Genomic DNA, 17976 nt, shown 5'->3' with positions numbered 1-17976 from the left:
TCAGTTTAAACAAAAAAGAAACTTAACATTTTTAGTATTATGTAAACACCAACAAAAGTAATCCTTTTACAGATTTTAAAAACATATGTAAAATTTGCACCTTGTAATTATTTTCTTTCGTCTTTGTTACATCTTTAAAATTTTTGGCTGAAGAGCGGAATGTTTGCCGCGGACAACCTACGTCCCACACATTTGGGAAGAGGACTATAAAATAACAATAAAGAAGAAATGGTGCCTCTCCTACATGTACATGTGGAGTATATCACGTTGTAAACGTAACAGTTTTACTGTGATGTAACTTGAAAATGCTCAAGTGGAAAATTAGCTAATTACTAAATTATGAAATAAAATCTTTATTTCAAGATAAAACAACGGCCTGTGCAGGAAAATGACTTACTTCATGAAATCGTTCACAGAAATAAATTAAAATCCGAGTCTCAACAAAAAATATTTCAAGATAAGGCCAAATTCCGCCCAAAAAAAGATAATTTTGTGCATCTGGTGGTACTAGCACGGTGTTATGTACTACGAGCTACCTCCCACGAGTGTGTAAATCGCAGCCGGCTTTTGGTGATAACTAAGACGACTATCAGTCGCAGAAAAAGGAAAACAACCGGGAAGACTGCTTCAAGCACTGCACTCTGCTGGTCTGATGGAAATAGCTATCCAAGAGGTTTTTTGAGGAGTTATCCCTACTACACTTCTTCTGATCTTGCGCTCCCGAGTGTTTACCTTTTCCGCTCCTTATCGAAGGCCTAGCAAGAAAATCGCTTTTCTGGCGAAAACGCTCGTCAAACTTGGCTTCACAGAATCTCTAACTCCAAACCAGTAGATTTCTACAAAACTGGAATCTAAAAACACCAAAGCACCATCAAACTTTCCCTCTTGCATTCACCTAAGTAAAGAAAAACGACGAAAAATAAGTAGTGTAGTTGTACAAAGTAAATTATCATGAAAAACCTTACAACAAAAGTATATTTTAATAAACAAAAATTATTCGTACCAGGAGCCTACCCAAATTTCACGAATTAGTGAGATATTACAAAATTTTGACCTGTCCCTATGTGCAATCCTGTGCCTTACTCAAGTATAATTTTAAGACTACCACGAAAGTATGTAAATCTTGCAATGTGCAGTAATATTTCAGTATGACACAGGGTTGCACATAGACAGACCGTTTCGAGATCAAGAGTGCGCAATATCTTACTATTTCGAAAAGTACGGGCAGGCTCATTTTAAGGGTACATTTTGCTTCTTATACTAATTTCCAACTAAAGGCTATGATGGTAAGTTATTATTAATTTGTACATATTAATACAGTGCAAGTTTCATAGCGTTTTTCCTTAGTTTATTGAACATAACAGGGACTGTTTGCAATTCTCACACGACGGTTAAATGATCGCAATTCGTTTGATCTGCCAATCGTCAGTTATAATGACGTGAATCTGCGTGGAATGAACAATCTAAACGTTCTTGATTAAGCACACAGATCTTCCTGAATGTGAGTAGTCACTCACGTCGGAACGAACCTCCTTGAAAAGTGAAAACCGTTTTTGTCGTGATTCCTGTGATAACATTAGTCCCGCATACAGTACACGTGGCAGCACTGCACGTCAAACCCTCACAAGACGCGCTTCTTAACCCTCTGCAGCACAGACACAACCGGAAGTATGCCGGCCTGAGTGGCCGAGCAGTTCTATGCGCTGGAACCGCGCGACCGCTACGGTCGCAGGTTCGAATCCTGCCTCGGGCATGGATGTGTGTGATGTCATTAAGTTAGTTAGGTTTAAGTAGTTCTAAGTTCTAGGGACTGATGACCACAGCAGTTAAGTCCCATAGTGCTCAGAGCCATTTTTGAACCGGAAGTATCACAGCACCTTGCCACCGGCAGTGCTGCCGATGAACCTGGTTTCTAACAGGACACAACGACGTCCGAAGTTCAAAAGGTAACAGAGAGAATCATATGGAGACTGGTGAACACATTATACCAGTCTCGTCTTTTGTACCGGAACAACGCGAGTCTATTCTTCCCTCAGACACCGACACACATTACCGGAAGCAAAAGTCGCCCAAACGCGCCAAGAAATGCCGCAGGACGTCAGAATAGGCCACTGAGCCACTTTCGCCGGACGAAGAGGTGACGCACAAATCTGACACGATGAATCACTTTTCGCTGCCACGGAGGCGCTTATCCACATGACTGTGAGTCGTCCATCAGAGATTTTGAGTCAGAACGACGCCCGGAAGCCATGGATAATAACACGCCCGACGTCGCCGAAACGGTTGAGCCGATTCGCTGATGTTGAAACTGACAGACCGTTTTCATAAGCGGATAATGGAGTTTTGGCGCCACCACATGACGCAGAAGTAAGGTCTGTTTCTCTGCTAGGCAAACACTAAAATCGGGCGTCTTTCCACTACGATCCCTGCGACCGCTCAGGACTTCCACAATCCTCCACGACAACCTTCGACACCTACGAGCATACCGGCAGCATGAATCCCCCACCAGGCATACTGAATAGCTACTAACAGTACCAAAAACATCGGCTCTCGTTTTGAACTTCAACTACTCTGTGACACACTATGAACAATGGACATCGACATACCCCTGCTACGAGAACTGAGGACAGCAGCTTGGTCTGGGTCTTATGGATATGAGACGTATGCTGCCCCGATGGATATGGAACACACTGACGCCGCCATTCTCCTCCGAGAAGGGATTGCAGTTTCCGAAGTCGCATATTTGGGAACAGCATGGCAGGTGGCCCTGGCAGTTGAAGGAACCATAATCGTAAATCTGTACGCCTCATTGGGCACGGATAAACGGAGGGATCAATCCCCGTTCTGTGCAGAAGATATCACGCCTTTATTTCTCGGTATCTGTGTTCTCAAGTGTACAGATCAGTACCCGCATTTCACCGCACGCTGGGAACTTCACTTCTAGTCGACACTTGGAGAGCGGTACACGGTGACCGTCCTGGGCATACACACATCACAAGCCCCTTCGCCTGCCGACTTAGTAATATAATATCGGCGACGCTCTAATGGCCAATCCTCTCGATGTGGAATGTTGGGTACCTGCCTTTTCGAAACATGATATCCAAATCTGTATTATCAGCCGTTGTAGACAATGTACATGTCGCAATGTGGGACCCTTGGAACTCAACTCGTGCTACTACAAGGTCTCGAATGTCGACAGCAGGTCACTGACATGGCACACTTGTGTTAAATGCATCATACGATACGAGACCACAGTGCAGTAGTGGAAACTGCGCCAAACTGTCCGTCCACTGCATCTTGGCACCTTCTGTCAGGCCCCAGCTGTCTCCTGATACACATCTCCAGAGTGGCAAGTTATGTATTTAGTTTATCCTGTGTTTTCCTAGTAGTATATGTCTTAAATTTTGAGCGCGTTTTTGTATTTAAGATGTTACCTCTCGTGTTTTTAACTGTAAGTGTAAATTCAGGCAGTCTCTAGCACAGTTTTTATTTCTTCTGAACAGCCAGATACATAGCTCATTAAGGCACCAATGGCCGTTGGTGACTCATCAGGAGTGTAGCAAATTGCATATCTATGTTTCTATTTGCTTTTAAAGTTTACTTCAGTTAATCTTTCTAGCATGGGTAGGACGTGTGCATGCTGTGTGCAGATGCAGGAGCTGGTCGTAGTTCGGGAACAGCTGAATGCTCTTGTGGCTATGGTCAATCACCTTCAGAATGCTGCCTCGGAATGTAGCAGTGGTTGAGAATCTGGCGCGTTGCTTGGTACACCTGAGGTGTTACTTGTTCCACACATCTTTTCTGCTGCCGAGTCACTTCCTAGTGTAGCCGACGCAGTGAGTTCGCCTTCGCAGCAAGGTTAAGTGGAGAGTGGTAACACGTCGGCGTCGCTTACGACGGAGAGCCAATGAGGAGGCTGGCCGTCTGGCCTCGCCTTTCGCACTGTGGGTGAACAGATTGCCATTCTGTCAGCAGGGTCCGAACAAGAACACGTGGGTAGGATTTTGCTAGTTATCAGGAGCTCCAGTGTTGGATACATTATAGACCTCCTTAGGAAGATAGCGTTTAGGCCTGGAAGGGAAGCCAATGTGCACTCAGTATGTCTACTGCAGGGCCTCATCCAGGACATGAAGGTGGCCTTGCCTGAGCGTGCAGAGTGCAGTTGTTTGCAAGTTATGGCTCACGTCGGCTCCAACGAAGCCTCTCACATGGGTTCTGAGGTCATCCTCAGTTCATGCAGGCGGCTGGCGGAGGTGGTGAAGGCTGCTGGCCTTGCCTGTGGGGTGCAAGCAGAGCTCGCAATTTGCAGCATTGTTCCCAGAGTTGAGCTGAGTCCTTTGGTTTGGAGCCGAGTGGAGGGTCTGAAACAAAGGCTTTGTCGACTCAGTGATAGTCTTAGCTGCAGATCTGTAGAACTGTGTTATCAGGTGGGGATTTGTATGACTCCCCTCGATAGTTCAAGGATGCACTACACAAAGAAGCAGCTACTCGGGTAGCAGAGTATTTGTGGTGCGCACACGGGTGTTTTTTTTAGGCTAGGCGGTATGTTCAGGTGCACTGAAGAGCACTCGACAGTCGATAAGCAGAAAGGAAAGTCAGACTGCGTTCGCAGTAAAGACATTACGAGTGACAACATTTTATCACTAGATTGTCGATGTGTTATTAACAAAGTTCCAAAATTTATTGCCGTCTAGGAAGGTTCTCGCGCTCAAATTATTCTTAGGATGGAGAGATGGCTGAAACACGAGTTTGAAAGCTCTGAGATATTTGGCGACTCATGGAACGTATATCGGAAAGACAGACTAGACACCATAGGAGGGAAAGTGTTTATCGCAGTTGACAAAAATATTATCTCTATTGAGGTCAAAGCTATGACAAAGGGGAGTGGCCTGAGGACTTCCTTTCAACAGTTATGATTCCAATAGAGAAAAAGAGAAACACTAAAAAATGTGAAGAACTAATTTCTCATGCAGCTAAAGTCTTGCTGAGAGTGTTGAATAGAAGGTCATATGGCAAGCTGGATAGAGGGATTGCAGAGGAGCAGTTCGGATTTAGAAGAGGAAAAGGAACAAGAGATGCCATTGGCCTGTTAAGAACGATAGGGGAAAGATATATGGAAAAAGGTAGAGAAATCTTTGGTGTTTTTATAGATTTAGAAAAGGCTTTTGATAGAGTTCAGTGGAACAAGCTGATGGATATTTTGAAGAGGAAAGGAGTAGATTGGGAAGAGAGGCGACTGATACAGAATCTATATTTACACCAGAAAGTAAGAATAAGGACTGGAAATGAAAGGTCAGAAGGAGGCAGCATTGGACGAGGTGTTAGACAAGGTTGTTGCCTTTCCCCACTGTTGTTTAACGCATACCTTGAAGAGATTATTGCAAAAGGCTTAGATGGGAAAAGAGGAATATGAATTGGTGGAAGGAGGATAGAATGTATAAGATTTGCTGATGACATGGTACTGGTGGCAGAAAGTGAGCGGACAGTGAATAACATGCTGGAAGATCTGAATGAAGCTTGTGTGGAATATGGGATGCAAATAAACACAGAAAAAACAAAGAGTATGGTCATCAGTACAAGACGCAGACTGTCCAATATTAAAATAGGAAAATCTATCACTAGCCAAGTAAGTGCATTTAAATATCTTGGAAGCACAATAACTGAAGACTTGAAATGTCACCAGGAGGTGAAAACTCGAATTGCCATAGCGAAGGAGGCATTCAACAGAAAGAGAAGACTCTTATGTAAAAAATTTGATAAAGGTCTGAGGAAAAGGTTTGGCAAATGTTTTGTCTGGAGTGTGGCACTATAAGGGGCAGAAACATGGACGCTGAGACGAGAGGATGAAAAAAGGTTAGAAGCATTTGAGATGTGGATGTGGAGGAGAATGGAGAGAATAAGCTGGATGGAAAGAGTGTGTAATGAAAGAGTATTGGAAAGGGTTGGTGAGATAAGATGTCTGCTGAAGGTTGTAAGACAAAGGAAAAAGAACTGGTTGGGACATTCATTGAGAAGGGAGTGCTTGCTAGAAGACGCTTTGGAAGGATTGGTTTGTGGGAGAAGACTGAGAGGAAGAAGGAGTTTGTATCCCGTGGGTCTGCCCCTGTAAACTGAAGGGTAGGCCGAATGTAGGAAGTGAGTAAGAGCAGGAAAAGGTGAAAATCTCTGCTCTTAGAAATGGTTTTACTATATCACAATAGTAACTGAATACATAATAACGTGAATACATACAGAGGCATACATAACTTTGTACGTAGGTGCGAAGCCTTATAACCGTCTTAAGTAGTACATGGTTTCAACAGCAGGCTGAGGTTGAAGCGATGTTTCCAGGCCGTCTGCTCTTGATGAAATGGGCATAATCTGGAGCCGAGGTCGTAGAGCTCTCCCGCGCCGGCTAGAGGGCGCTGTCGTCGGTGTCTGTCGTAGTGCCAACCTAGCAGAGCGCACCTACGTTGTGGCATCGTAGCTATCGATACCACAAAGGAGATACAAGATGATACACGACATAAAGGGAAGAGGAAATTATGCAGACCTGAAGAGGATGGCAGGAGACCAGACAGCCTGGAGAACTACCATGTGAAAACCTGCCTTTTGGCAGAACACTGATGATGATGATGATGAGGTCAAAGCTGAGTATGACAACGTTGTTATCTGGTCGCGTACAACAGGTGTAGATGAAATCAAGTTAATTGTTGGACTTTCTACCAGCCACGTGACTTCGTTGTGACAGTTCTAGAGTCATTCAAAGCAAGTCTACTGTCAACAACGCGTAAATACCAAGATCATGCAAGACTAGTTGGAGGCGACTTTAACCTACTGAATAAAGACTGGGATGTCTAAGGATGCATTGTGTATGTGTGTGTGTGGGGGGGGGGGGGGCTGCAGCCAGACAGTCAGGCCGGCCGCGGTGGTCTAGCGGTTCTGGCGCTGCAAACCGGAACCGCGGGACTGCTGCGGTCGCAGGTTCGAATCCTGCCTCGGGCATGGGTGTGTGTGATGTCCTTAGGTTAGTTAGGTTTAAGTAGTTCTAAGTTCTAGGGGACTTATGACCTCAGATGTTGAGTCCCATAGTGCTCAGAGCCATTTGAACCATTTGAACCAGACAGTCATGCGAAGTATTTTTGAACACATGTTCTGAAAACTGTCTTGAGCAGCTGCCCACACGCAGTGGAAACATCTTAGTCGTTGTACTTACAAAGAGATCAGACCTTATCGACAGCGTTAGTATAGAGATGGGGATCAGTGATCATGCTATCACTATCGCAACTATTGCTGAAAATGTTAATAGCTCAATCAAAAAGGCTAGGACAGTGTTTCTGCTAGGAACAGCAGATAAGAAGTTGTTGGCACCTCACTTAGAGAATGAACTGACATCACTTAGTTCCAGTAAGATGGATGTGGAGGAATTATTGGCAAAGTTTAACCAGATTGTAAACCGTGGTCTGGAGAGTTTGTGCCTATTAAATGGATTGAGGATGCAAAAGACCCACCATGATTTGGGAACGAAATTCGGAAAATGCTGAGGAAGCACAGGCTGTTGCACTCTCATTCAAAAGTGAACGTGCAAATGACGACAGACAAAGATTATTAGAGATTCATGCATCTGTGAAAAGATCTATGAGTGAAGCATACTACAACCATTTTACCTTAGCAAAAGATCTAACAGAGAATCCGAACATTCTGGTCGTATTTGTGTAAAATCACTAAGCAGGTCTAAGCTTTCCGTCCAGCCGGCCGGGGTGGCCGAGCGGTTCTAGGTGCTACAGTCTGGAACCGCGCGACCGCTACGGTCGTACGTTCGAATCCTGCCTCGGGCATGGATGAGTGTGATGTTCTTAGGTTAGTTAGGTTTAAGTAGTTCTAAGTTCTAGGGGACTGGTGACCTCAGCAGTTAAGTCCCATAGTGCTCAGAGCTATTTGACCCAACTTTCCGTCTAGTCACTCATTGACCAGTCTGGTGTGGCAGTTGAAGGTAACAAAAGGAATGCTGAAGTTTTAAATTGAACATTTAAAAAGTCATTTTTATGGGAGTAAGTAGTAGGGCAAATTATGATTTGGCGCATTTTGTTAGTGTGAGTTACCTACATCAGAGGAAGTATGCATTCAGGGGCAAACCTCTTTTTCTCTTTTGATGGACAGGTCATTAACCTATTGTTCTGCTAAGATCCTCGCTTTTGATTGACAGGTCCTTAAACTATTATCCCTCCACCCCTCCCCCTTCTCCTCCCAAACCCTCAGAAAACCTCCAACACCCCCCCCCTCCTCCTCACTGATACAGGTACTCTATCAGCTCTGAGTTGTTCGAATAGCCTCCACTCACTCTACTCAATTTGATTGACTACTTAATTAAATAGATCAATTAATTAACAGCTCCCCCTCCCCTACCTGGAAACTGGTGACTCTGTGGTGGAGAGGAAGGATCTCACAAATGGAAATACAAGGGTATATTGTTCATTTATAAAAGATTCAGTTTGCTGGGGTTGGATTTCTCTTGCTCATCATTCCCTGCCATTTGGGAAGACGTAGATCTTGTGAGAAGTAATCACATCGATAGCTTTTCTATTTTTATTCCGATTGCACAAGGAATACTGTCACGAAACAACTGTTGTTGTTGTTGTTGTGGTCTTCAGTCCTGAGACTGGTTTGATGCAGCTCTCCATGCTACTCTATCCTGTGCAAGCTTCTTCATCTCCCAGTACCTACTGCAACCTACATCCTTCTGAATCTGTTTAGTGTATTCATCTCTTGGTCTCCCCCTACGATTTTTACCCTCCACGCTGCCCTCCAATACTAAATTGGTGATCCCTTGATGCCTCAGAACATGTCCTACCAACCGATTCCTTCTTCTGGTCAAGTTGTGCCACAACCTTCTCTTCTCCCCAATCCTATTCAGTACCTCCTCATTAGTTATGTGATCTACCCATCTAATCTTCAGCATTCTTCTGTAGCACCACATTTCGAAAGCTTCTATTCTCTTCTTGTCCAAACTATTTACCATCCATGTTTCACTTCCATACATGGCTAGACTCCATACAAATACTTTCAGAAACGACTTCCTGACACTTAAATCTATACTCAATGTTAACAAATTTATCTTCTTCAGAAACGCTTTCCTTGCCATTGCCAGTCTACATTTTATATCCTCTCTACTTCGACCATCATCAGTTATTTTGCTCCCCAAATAGCGAAACTCCTTTACTACTTTAAGTGTCTCATTTCCTAATCTAATTCCCTCAACATCACCCGACTTAATTCGACTACATTCCATAATCCTCGTTTTGCTTTTGTTGATGTTCATCTTATATCCTCCCTTCAAGACACTGTCCATTCCGTTCAACTGCTCTTCCAAGTCCTTTGCTGTCTCTGACAGAATTACAATGTCATCGGCGAACCTCAAAGTTTTTATTTCTTCTCCATGGATTTTAATACCTACTCCGAATTTTTCTTTTGTTTCCTTTACTGCTTGCTCAATATACAGATTGAATAACATCGGGGAGAGGCTACAACCCTGTCTTACTCCCTTCCCAACCACTGCTTCCCTCTCATGTCCCTCGACTCTTATAACTGCCATCTGGTTTCTGTACAAATTGTAAATATCCTTTCGCTCCCTGTATTTTACCCCTGCCACCTTTAGAATTTGAAAGAGAGTATTCCAGTCAACATTGTCAAAAGCTTTCTCTAAGTCTACAAATGCTAGAAACGTAGGTTTGCCTTTCCTTAATCTTTCTTCTAAGATAGGTCGTAAGGTCAGTATTGCCTCACGTGTTCCAACATTTCTACGGAATCCAAACTGATCTTCCCCGAGGTCGGCTTCTACTAGTTTTTCCATTCGTCTGTAAAGAATTCGTGTTAGTATTTTGCAGCTGTGGCTTATTAAACTGATTGTTCGGTAATTCTCACATCTGTCAACACCTGCTTTCTTTGGTATTGGAATTATTATATTCTTCTTGAAGTCTGAGGGTATTTCGCCTGTTTCATACATCTTGCTCACCAGATGGTAGAGTTTTGTCAGAACTGGCTCTCCCAAGGCCGTCAGTAGTTCCAATGGAATGTTGTCTACTCCGGGGGCCTTGTTTCGACTCATGTCTTTCAGTGCTCTGTCAAACTCTTCACGCAGTATCGTATCTCCCATTTCATCTTCATCTACATCCTCTTCCATTTCCATAATATTGTCCTCAAGTACATCGCCCTTGTATAGATCCTCTATATATATATGCAGCTTTACTGTATGATTAAATGTTGATGGCGTCCTCTTGGGTAAAATATTCCGGAGGTAAAATAGTCCCCCATTCGGATCTCCGGGCGGGGACTACTCAGGAGGATGTCGTTATCAGGAGAAAGAAAACTGGCGTTCTTCGGATCGGAGAGTGGAATGTCAGGTCCCTTAATCGGGCAGGTAGGTTAGAAAATTTGAAAAGGGAAATGGATAGGTTACAGTTAGATATAGTGGGAATTAGTGAAGTTCGGTGGCAGGAGGAACAAGACTTTTGGTCAGGTGATTACAGGGTTATAAATACAAAATCAAATAGGGGTAATGCAGGAGTAGGTTTAATAATGAATAAAAAAATAGGAGTGCGGGTTAGCTACTACAAACAGCATAGTGAACGCATTATTGTGGCCAAGATAGACACAAAGCCCATGCCTACTACAGTAGTACAAGTTTATATGCCAACTAGCTCTGCAGATGATGAAGAAATTGATGAAATGTATGACGAGATAAAAGAAATTATTCAGGTAGTGAAGGGAGACGAAAATTTAATAGTCATGGGTGACTGGAATTCGTCAGTAGGAAAAGGGAGAGAAGGAAACATAGTAGGTGAATATGGAGTGGGGGGAAGAAATGAAAGAGGAAGCCGCCTTGTAGAATTTTGCACAGAGCATAACTTAATCATAGCTAACACTTGGTTCAAGAATCATAAAAGAAGGTTGTATACCTGGAAGAATCCTGGAGATACTAATAGGTATCAGATAGATTATATAATGGTAAGACAGAGATTTAGGAACCAGGTTTTAAATTGTAAGACATTTCCAGGGGCAGATGTGGATTCTGACCACAATCTATTGGTTATGAACTGCAGATTGAAACTGAAGAAACTGCAAAAAGGTGGGAATTTAAGGAGATGGGACCTGGATAAACTGAAAGAACCAGAGGTTGTACAGAGTTTCAGGGAGAGCATAAGGGAACAATTGACAGGAATGGGGGAAAGAAATACAGTAGAAGAAGAATGGGTAGCTCTGAGGGATGAAGTAGTGAAGGCAGCAGAGGATCAAGTAGGTAAAAAGACGAGGGCTAATAGAAATCCTTGGGTAACAGAAGAAATATTGAATTTAATTGATGAAAGGAGAAAATATAAAAAAGCAGTAAATGAAGCAGGCAAAAGGGAATACAAACGTCTCAAAAATGAGATCGACAGAAAGTGCAAAATGGCTAAGCAGTGATGGCTAGAGGACAAATGTAAGGATGAAGAGGCTTGTCTCACTAGGGGTAAGATAGATACTGCCTACAGGAAAATTAAAGAGACCTTTGGAGAGAAGAGAACCACTTGTATGAATATCAATAGCTCAGATGGCAACCCAGTTCTAAGCAAAGAAGGGAAGGCCGAAAGGTGGAAGGAGTATATAGAGGGTTTATACAAGGGCGATGTAGTTGAGGACAATATTATGGAAATGGAAGAGGATGTAGATGAAGATGAAACGGGAGATAAGATACTGCGTGAAGAGTTTGACAGAGCACTGAAAGACCTGAGTCGAAACAAGGCCACGGGAGTAGACAACATTCCATTAGAACTACTGATGGCCTTGGGAGAGCCAGTTCTGACAAAACTCTACCATCTGGTGAGCAAGATGTATGAAACAGGCGAAATACCCTCAGACTTCAAGAAGAATATAATAATTCCAATCCCAAAGAAAGCAGGTGTTGACAGATGTGAAAATTACCGAACTATCAGTTTAATAAGTCACAGCTGCAAAATACTAACGCGAATTCTTTACAGACGAATGGAAAAACTGGTAGAAGCGGACCTCGGGGAAGATCAGTTTGGATTCCGTAGAAATGTTGGAACACGTGAGGCAATACTAACCTTACGACTTATCTTAGAAGAAAGATTAAGAAAAGGCAAACCTACGTTTCTAGCATTTGTAGACTTGGAGAAAGCTTTTGACAACGTTAACTGGAATACTCGCTTTCAAATTCTGAAGGTGGCAGGGGTAAAATACAGGGAGCGAAAGGCCATTTACAATTTGTACAGAAACCAGATGGCAGTTATAAGAGTCGAGGGGCATGAAAGGGAAGCAGTGGTTAGGAAAGGAGTGAGACAGGGTTGTAGCCTCTCCCCGATGTTATTCAATCTGTATATTGAGCAAGCAGTAAAGGAAACAAAAGAAAAATTCGGAGTAGGTATTAAAATTCATGGAGAAGAAGTAAAAACTTTGAGGTTCGCCGATGACATTGTAATTCTGTCAGAGACAGCAAAGGACTTGGAAGAGCAGTTGAACGGAATGGACAGTGTCTTGAAAGGAGGATATAAGATGAACATCAACAAAAGCAAAACGAGGATAATGGAATGTAGTCAAATTAAATCGGGTGCTGCTGAGGGGATTAGATTAGGAAATGAGACACTTAAAGTAGTAAAGGAGTTTTGCTATTTAGGGAGTAAAATAACTGATGATGGTCGAAGTAGAGAGGATATAAAATGTAGACTGGCAATGGCAAGGAAATCGTTTCTGAAGAAGAGAAATTTGTTAACATCGAGTATAGATTTAAGTGTCAGGAAGTCGTTTCTGAAAGTATTTGTATGGAGTGTAGCCATGTATGGAAGTGAAACATGGACGATAACCAGTTTGGACAAGAAGAGAATAGAAGATTTCGAAATGTGGTGCTACAGAAGAATCCTGAAGATTAGATGGGTAGATCACGTAACTAATGAGGAGGTATTGAATAGGATTGGGGAGAAGAGAATTTTGTGGCACAACTTGACTAGAAGAAGGGATCGGTTGGTAGGACATGTTTTGAGGCATCAAGGGATCACAAATTTAGCATTGGAGGGCAGCGTGGAGGGTAAAAATCGTAGAGGGAGACCAAGAGATCAATACACTAAGCAGATTCAGAAGGATGTAGGTTGCAGTAGGTACTGGGAGATGAAGAAGCTTGCACAGGATAGAGTAGCATGGAGAGCTGCATCAAACCAGTCCCAGGACTGAAGACCACAACAACAACAACAACATATACTCCTTCCACCTTTCTGCTTTCCCTTCTTTGCTTAGAACTGGGTTTCCATCTGAGCTCTTGATGTTCATACAAGTGGTTCTCTTATCTCCAAAGGTCTCTTCAATTTTCCTGTAGGCAGTATCTATCTTACCCCTAGTGAGATAAGCCTCTACATCCTTACATTTGTCCTCTAGCCATCCCTGCTTAGCCATTTTGCACTTCCTGTCGATCTCATTTTTTAGACGTTTGTATTCCTTTTTGCCTGCTTCATTTACTGCATTTTTATATTTTCTCCTTTCATCAACTAAATTCAATATTTCTTCTGTTACCCAAGGATTTCTACTAGCCCTCGTCTTTCTACCTACTTGATCCTCTGCTGGCTTCACTACTTCATCCCTCAAAGCTACCCATTCTTCTTCTACTGTATTTCTTTCCCCCAAAAATGGCTCTGAGCACTATGGGACTCAACTGCTGAGGTCATTAGTCCCCTAGAACTTAGAACTAGTTAAACCTAACTAACCTAAGGACATCACAAACATCCATGCCCGAGGCAGGATTCGAACCTGCGACCGTAGCGGTCTTGCGGTTCCAGACTGCAGCGCCTTTAACCGCACGGCCATTTCGGCCGGCCTCTTTCCCCCATTCCTGTCAATTGTTCCCTTATGCTCTCCCTGAAACTCTGTACAACCTCTGGTTCTTTCAGTTTATCCAGGTCCCATCTCCTTAAATTCCCACCTTTTTGCAGTTTCTTCAGTTTTAATCTACAGTTCATAACCAATAGATTGTGGTCAGAGTCCACATCTTCCCCTGGAAATGTCTTACAATTTAAAACCTGCTTCCTAAATCTCTGTCTTACCATTATATAACCTGCTAAAAATCTTTCAGTCACGAAGAACGCACCACCCACAGTCCCCTGTCCACTGGACCACACAGAATTCCACCGCACATGCTGCCAGTAGTCCGGGTGCACCGGCAGCCCCCATGAAGTGACGACGCAGCCATCAGCTGCCGAGCCACGTGCAGGTGTCGGTTTGGGTCCTACAAGCATGAGGTGGCGGCATTCCTTTCATACTTGGTACATGAGAAATTTCTGTCGAAACACGTGTTTACCGGGCCACCGTGGCTGATGCATAGCCTTCGTTACAGTGTGTCCACAGCAGGCATAATTGCCGAGCGAGAGATGTTTGCCTAGTGACTCACCTCTGCAAGTGTAGCTAAGTTACACTGATCTCTGATGTCTATGTAAATAACAGGCAAGTCTCCTTCAGGACGCCCTATAGAAATCTTTTGCACTGCTTTCAGAAACTGTTAGCGAAAATACCCCAGAATAACAAGAATGATCTCTTCCTAGCGATCCTAATGGGACAGCCCATCCATCATGTCTGAAATCGTAATTTCCTGCTTTCAACATACGCCACAGACATGGTAAAGATTCTCACCCCTAAAAGCCTTCATCATGTCTGTGCATGCTTGCGAAAACACTGTTAATCGTAAAAGGATTCTTGTTGTTTGGAAAGAGCAATTACGCAAACAGAATTCGAAGCACTGTCCTACAGAGGAGACGACCTAATGCCACAATGTCGGATGAGGGACTGTATCCCACTACAGATGGATGGTCGGCTTCAACTTGTCTTTGAACACTTGAGCAAAGAAGACGTATCGTTACTCTCAGCATTTTCCGTAGATATCTTGCCCTCATCTTGGTTGAACCAGTCTGTGGGGGCCCCTATGTCCCAGCACAAAGGATGTCTTGATAATGAATGAAGCATTCTGATTGGCTCTTACTGAATTTATCCGCCAAGTTACTCATGCTGCAAGTCAGGGAGCACTGTCCGCCATTTTTTTCTGCAGACGAGACTTTCAGCTGCAAAACTATCTTGTTCAAATGGTTCAAATGACTTTGAGCACTATGGGACTTAACATCTGAGGTCATCAATCCCCTAGAACTTAGAACTACTTAAACCTAAATAACCTAAGGACATCACACACATCCATGCCCGAGGCAGGATTCGAACCTGCGACCGTAGCGGTCGCGCGGTTCCTGACTGAGCGCCTAGAACCACTCGGCCACATCGGCTGGCTAACTATCTTGTAAAGATCGGCATATTGCACTAACACTTAAACCCCGCAAAAGTGGTCTAGAAATCGCCAACTGGGTATTAGGTCACTATTCACCTGTCCAGGGGAAGCCATGAGCCAAATCGTCATAAGCCGGAAGCTTTCTCGCACCCTGTGAACCCATGTACGAAGGATGCGCAAGCCCCAGCCTGGAACAAAGGCGTTTGCTGAGATGCCGTTTCCGGCACCGACCTACTTGGTTGCTGCTACACTTTCTACGACCATCTCCAGATTCACAAGAATATTCGAACCAGGCACGTATTTATCAGTGTAACTACAATTAAATAGGATTGTTGCTACAGTCTGACACCGAGAGACATAATGGAAATGTCTCCTCTTGACGCCCTTAATTCTGCAACGAATCTCAGTGTCTATAGCGGACATAATTTTCCATGTAAAATCTCTGTGGTACCCTTATGGCTATCGATGTGCTGAATCTGTACCCCCCTCACGATAGGACACACAGTCATGTTTTTGGACATATTGCACCATAAGCCACAGTAATTTTACACTGCAACATATACACATTTCAGACAAGCTGTGCAGTTATCGTTTATATGTGTATAGCACCCCGAAAAAAATATTATGATATGTCCACACTCACACCCGCAACATTTCATGGTTCTCTTCATTTGGAGGAAATTATTTGCCGTTTAAGTTTTCCAGTCAGCGCTTCCAGATGGTGCTGCATCCTACCAAGACTCTCTCGAACAAGTGTTATAAAGTACAGGCGGCCGGCACTATGTGATAATCAACAACACTCCCGCGGACGAAAATCTTCAAAGAATTGAATTGAATTTATCATTGAATTGAATTGAAATGAATTTATCATCCCTTACGTCAGCACGTCAAATCTATCCTTCGCTTACGACTAGACATACCTAATTTTTTTTAAGGTGATTAGTAGTTTGATTAGCTCCCACAAACGTATGGTGATATGTCGGAACATGAACCACGGTAACTTTACGTCCAAGCAGCAGCTTAGAATTTCTGACTATCAGTTATGGGTGTATAAAAAAATTATGATACCTACACACTCGCACCAACTGTGTGTCGTTTTCACACTGCAGAAAATCCTCCCGCCATCACATACTTGTCGACGAATAAAGGATGTAATTACAATTTTAAAAAGTCCTAACGTCTTTTCGGTTTATCGATTTCACCACTTCCACGTAACCTTTTCGTATATTCAATACATGTAAATCCAACCCAGTCTTTTATATATTCAGACCGCCAAGTCGGGATTTGTGTCAGTACGTTCCACGCATAGCGACCTCCACCCAAATCGCACAAATTTCCCTTGACTAAGAAATCTTTGTGAGTGCGATACATACTAGACTACGTTCACTCGGATTTATTTTTCACGGGCCGAGTAGATAGGTGAAGAAACCGCAAAACTGTTGTAATGTAAGCACATTTTTAAGTTCCGCTTGCTAAGTATCGTACCTGTTTAACACTTTGTAGTAGGAAGAAGATCACCGGGAGACAGATCCGTTGTTGCAGCTGGCAAAACTGAGTTTGTTACGAAAAAACCAAAGAGCTTGCTAGAGCGTCATACAAAGATTTTGTTTGTTACATGTGCGAGAAACGGTGACTCACTAATACAGACCTGTTTATATCCTATAACATGTGTGTGCGGAAGCTGAATTTTCGAAAATAAGTACCATGTTATATAGAAACCTCCTATAGGCTTGAATGCAAAGAATGCTTTATTCCAAGCGCACCAGCTGTATGGAACTGAATAGTCACTATAAATCCATCGTCATTAAGTTATTCAAATTCAAGTGTGTGCAGGATGTTTGCGAATAAAGTATTGCCGTAGTTCTGAGGAGCGATAGTGATGTACTGTGTAAATTATGGTCATGCTTTGGTTAACGCTATAAAGGGGTATAGTGACTGCGCAACTCTGCTTGTTCAGCAACGGAGCTGTCATCACACATTAGAAAAAATATTCTAGAGCTCTTACCTCCCCAATATATTACGACAATTAACCTTGAGGACTACGGATTCGCCGGAAAAAGAGAATGTTACTGCTTACAGCGTGTCTGAGCAGATGAAATCAAGAAATGTGTAACGTGCTCTCGGATATTTATATGAAACTGATTAAGAAGTGTCGCTACGTGAACGCTTTTGATTACTACATGTTCCCTACACAACCTGTACCATTACTGTGTGATATATATTTTACTTCCACCTGACATATTTCAAAGTATGAGCCCTGCTTCAAGCACTATGACTCGAATGCGCGGTGCCGGATTGATAGATCACCATCAATGTCTCTTATGTCACTTTAGTTCAAGCTTTACAGCAACGTGACTCTCTGATTCTCTGAGCCGTATCGCGATTAGTTTGTTAATAAGGTGTTTGATTGCTTCAAGCGAATTCGAAGTTTGAAGAGGATGTATTCATTCCAAGAAAAATATTCAGACGAATGATTCTTCATAAAACGAGGGAGGCGTGAGTATGAAGCAGAATATGTAATTTGTGAGTGTTATATTTTTTTGCGGATGGGGAAAGAGCAGATATTGAGGATCATTTAGCTGACGTAAAGCACAATCTCAAAGCACTTAAATAAATGGACAGTTACTTTGTTTCGAATTCATTCAAACATAGGCAGTTAATAACAGCAGCGAAGTTAGCAATATGCTGTC

Source organism: Schistocerca nitens, chromosome 3 (genome assembly GCF_023898315.1).
Source record: "Schistocerca nitens isolate TAMUIC-IGC-003100 chromosome 3, iqSchNite1.1, whole genome shotgun sequence".
Lineage (NCBI taxonomy): Eukaryota > Metazoa > Arthropoda > Insecta > Orthoptera > Acrididae > Schistocerca > Schistocerca nitens.
Note: the sequence above shows the minus strand (reverse complement) of the source record.